Source organism: Manihot esculenta, chromosome 13 (genome assembly GCF_001659605.2).
Source record: "Manihot esculenta cultivar AM560-2 chromosome 13, M.esculenta_v8, whole genome shotgun sequence".
Taxonomy (NCBI): Eukaryota; Viridiplantae; Streptophyta; class Magnoliopsida; order Malpighiales; family Euphorbiaceae; genus Manihot; species Manihot esculenta.
Window position 1 is genome coordinate 13,863,898 of NC_035173.2, and position 4,574 is coordinate 13,868,471.

Here is a 4,574-nt window from a genome sequence, read left to right on the forward strand (position 1 = left end):
ACGTTGCCGGTAACCCCACCACAAAATCCATAGCTATATTCTCCCATTTCCACTCTGGAATCGGCAGTGGGTTAAGTATTCCAGCCGGCTTCTGATGTTCCAGCTTCACCCTCTGACATACTTCACAGGCGGACATTAACTGTGCTACCTCTCTTTTTATAGCTGGCCACCAATAGACTCTTTTCAGATCCTGGTACATCTTGGTGGCTCCAGGGTGAACACTGTACCTGGCATTATGAGCTTTCCTCATAATGTCTCCCTTCAGACTCACGTCATCTGGTACACATAACCTGTTCCCGTAACGGAGGATCCCCTTATCGTCGAATCTGAACTCATCGTTCTTGCCTGACTGAATAGTCCTGGCAATCTTCACCCTGGGTCCTCATGCTGTTTTTGAGCCACCTGCTCCAGAAACATGGGTGTTACCCTCATCTGATCTATCAAAACACCTGTACCAGACAACTCCAACTGCAGCCCTTCATCAATGAGCTTATAGAATTCTCTCATCACCGGTCTTCTCTCTGCTGTAATATGGGATAGACTGCCAAGTGATTTCCGGCTTAGGGCATCTGCCACAACATTTGCCTTACCCGGATGGTACTGAATTCTGCAATCATAGTCACTAAGCAGTTCTACCCATCTCCTCTGCCTCAAGTTCAACTCTCTCTGACTCAAGATGTACTGCAAGCTTTTATGATCTGTAAAGATCTCACATTTCACCCCATACAGGTTATGCCTCCACATCTTGAGTGCAGAGATCACAACTGCCATCTCCAGATCATGTGTAGGATAATTTAACTCATGCTTCTTCAGTTGCCTAAAAGCATAAGCAATTACCCTCTCATTTTGCATCAACACGCAACCCAGTCCTACACGGGATGCATCACAAAATACTGAGAAGTCTTCATTACTGGTAGGCAGAGTTAACACCGGTGTTGACGCCAACCTTTTCTTTAGCTCTTCAAAACTTTCTTCACACTGATCAGACCACACAAACCTCTTATTCTTTTTGGTCAGTTTGGTCATAGGAGCGGCAATTTTTGAGAAGTCCTGGACGAACCTCCTGTAGTAACCTGCCAAACCCAAAAAGCTTTTAATCTCTGTAACTGTAGTGGGTCTGGGCCAGTTAGCTACAGCTTCTACCTTCTTGGGGTCCACTTCAATTCCTTTTTCTGATACAACATGCCCCAAGAATGAGATGCTCCTCAACCAGAATTCACACTTAGAGAACTTGGCATACAAGCCGTGCTCCCTCAGGGTTTGCAAAACTATCCTCTCCTCTGCATTTCTGGAATACACTAAGATATTGTCAATAAAAACGATAACAAAGTGATCCAGATACTGGCTAAACACTCTGTTCATGAGATCCATGAATGTTGCGGGGGCATTGGTCAGCCCGAACGGCATTACTAGGAACTCATAATGCCCATATATGGTCCTGAACGCCGTCTTCGGCATATCTTCCTCTTTGATTCTCAACTGATGATACCCGAACCTCAGATCTATTTTGGAAAAACAACCTGGTCCTGCTAGCTGGTCAAATAGATCATCAATCCTGGGTAGGGGATACTTGTTCTTGGTCCTATTAATCAAGGTCACAAGACAATTTTTGCCGGATTAGGTCATAAGACAGTTTTTTGCCAGGCTAGATTGCAAGGCAGTTTTTGCTAGATCCTTGAGGCACTTGTTAGTGTATTTACCCTAAGCCATTATCTTGGACCTTTTTGTATGTCATTTTGGTTATTAATAAAAAGAGGTTTTATTATCATTATTATTTGTTTGCATGTTACACAATAATGATTAACATCCCTAGTTACTTATTAGTATGTTGATAATAATAAAATATAACTAGTATGATTATTGATTGATAATCATGAGATGATTATTCATATGTTGATATAATTCAATAATCATAGATACTTATTAGAAAATAAAGTATTGGATGGACCCGCATTGAGATTTATTGTCGTAAGTGAATCTCAAAGTAGTTATGTCTTAATCCTTTGACTTGAGATTGTCATAGTTTTCAACATAAGAACTGTTATGTTTTGACATAACCAAACATTGTCTTTAATCGGACAATCATAAATGTTATAATTGAGTATGATAGAAATTATGTAAAGGATATTGAACAATCAAGATAAAATTTGTCCCTCTCTTTGAGAAAGATATCTTTAGGGCCCCTCGATAAGTGAAACTAAGAAATGCATGGTCGTGCTCAAATGAATTGATAGTGTGATCAATATCATTTAATTTTATCAGTCTACTTAGAGATAGAGTAATCACAAGTTTGAACATTATAAGTTTTACATTGACCATGACTCAATATTCAAACAAGATATCGTGTGACAAATGGATTAATACATGTTCTATTTATTAGTCTTTATTGGACTATCGATCCTCATATTAGTTGGGTAGTCATAATATTTTGCTAGAGGCCGCTTATGATTTATGGGTCTGGTGGGACTGGGCCTATTGCCAATTAATGTGAGTCTATTGGGTCACACACAAAAGAACATTGTTGATGTGCTATATTAATGGGCTAAAAGCCCATTAGTATAATTAATAATAATAAAGATATTATTATTATTAATACTAATTATTATTATAAGATAATAATATTTAAAAGATCTGCAGTCTATCTGTAACTGTTACAGATCAATGATTTTCAGTTTTTCTTATCAAAACAAACTATCACATAAGATATTTGAGCATCTGCGAGATTGTGATAGTGGGTGATAAACACAACTCTTTTGTGAAAAGAATTATGGGAAAACAAAAAGACTTAAAACATATAAAACTCTTGCTGCGAATTGTGGGGGTGACGGTTTTTCAAAGAAATCGTTTTGAGCTGCAAATTGGAAAAGCACATAGCTTATCCATCTTTGAGAGAGCTAGCACTCTAGAAGGGTAAAAGATGTTCGTGTGGATACCATTGAGAGTGTTCGTTTCAAAAGCAGCACCTTAAGTCCGGAATTATATCTTTTTGTTGAGTCTAACAGGTTAGTCTTGTATCATTCTTTTTGAAATAAATGAAGCACTTGGATCCTAGTAGGAAAATATTGATTTTTATTTTCAGCTGCGTGTTTTGGGTTGCAATAATCTCTGGGTTTCTTAACAACTGGACCCACTAATCAAGGCCCTAAGGCAATCCTTGCAAGATCACTCAGGCATTGATCCTGCATAATAAGGTATTTGATGCCAAGCCTAAAGGCAGGTACATGCCGAGTCGAGCTACCAGGTATTAGTCACGCTTCACGAGGAGATTCAAAGGCATTTTGATTTCAAAAACTCCTCAGGGCTGTAAAAGGTCAAGTGTAACGACCCAGAAACCGGACCGCTACCGGCGCTAGAATTCAGATCGACTTAAGGTTGCTGGAACTCATAGTAAGCCTACCATACATCCTATGCACCTGATTAAATCCCATCATGATCATACATTTTCATAAAAACTTAAACTTTTCATATACCAAGTTCAACCTATGCATGCATCATAAACTGTATACATAAAACCCACACTAGAGCCCTCATCAAATACTCTAGTATGGTCAACATCACTTGCATCAAGCTTGGTTCAACATAATTCATCATAAAAACTATTACATAAAAAGATCATGTTCACAGGGATTTACAAAACATAAACTAAGGCTAAGCACAAATCTAATCCATTACATAGTACATGTCCACCACTAATCTATTATATAAACATATACCAGCCTCTAGCCGACCTCCCAAGATATTCTTGATCCTGCAAACATGGAATTAGGGGAAAGGGATAAGCTACAAGAGCCTAGTGAGCAGAACATAAAAACAGTTTAATAAACATATGCTATCATGAAATGCATCACAACACAAACAATACACATCAAGGATGGACTTGTCACTAGTAACCCTCTACATAATCCAATGTGCCCGGCCCTCGACGGAGCTCCTCAGGATTTCCTTTTAAACATAACATAACATATCCAACTATGCCAGGGGCGTAGAATGGGCCTCGACCTGGACTTCCATATCATATCATATCGAGGGCTAGTGGGCCATCCAATATCCATCCACATCAATAATAATTTATGCAATGCATCATATTCGTGAATTCTAATGCAAATAACCTATTACATAACATGGCATTCGTGATGCATGAACATGCGCAAAAGTTTAATTACTTTAAAACAAGAGATTAGTTCAGTTCTACTCACCTCTGGCTGACGCTTTACTAACACTAGAGCAGCTGACTCACTGCTAGCCTCTACGGTCTCTCGGGTCCGATCCTACACAAGTGGACTCAAGTGAGGGACTAAACATACTCTAACAATACTCTAAACAACTCCCTAAAACCCACTAAAACATCAATAAACATGCATATAAAATAAGTAAAGGAAGGCTGGGCAGGGGACTTTCGGCGGCAGGTTCGGCGGCCAAAGGTCCCTACAGATCAGAAAGTCAGGCACTTTCGGGGGCAAGTTTGGCGGCCGAAGGTCTTCACAGATCCGAAAGCCAGCAACCTTCGGGGGCAGTTTCGGCAGCCTAAACCCCCCACACATCCAAAAGTCCATTCTTTTGGGGGCAGGTTAGGC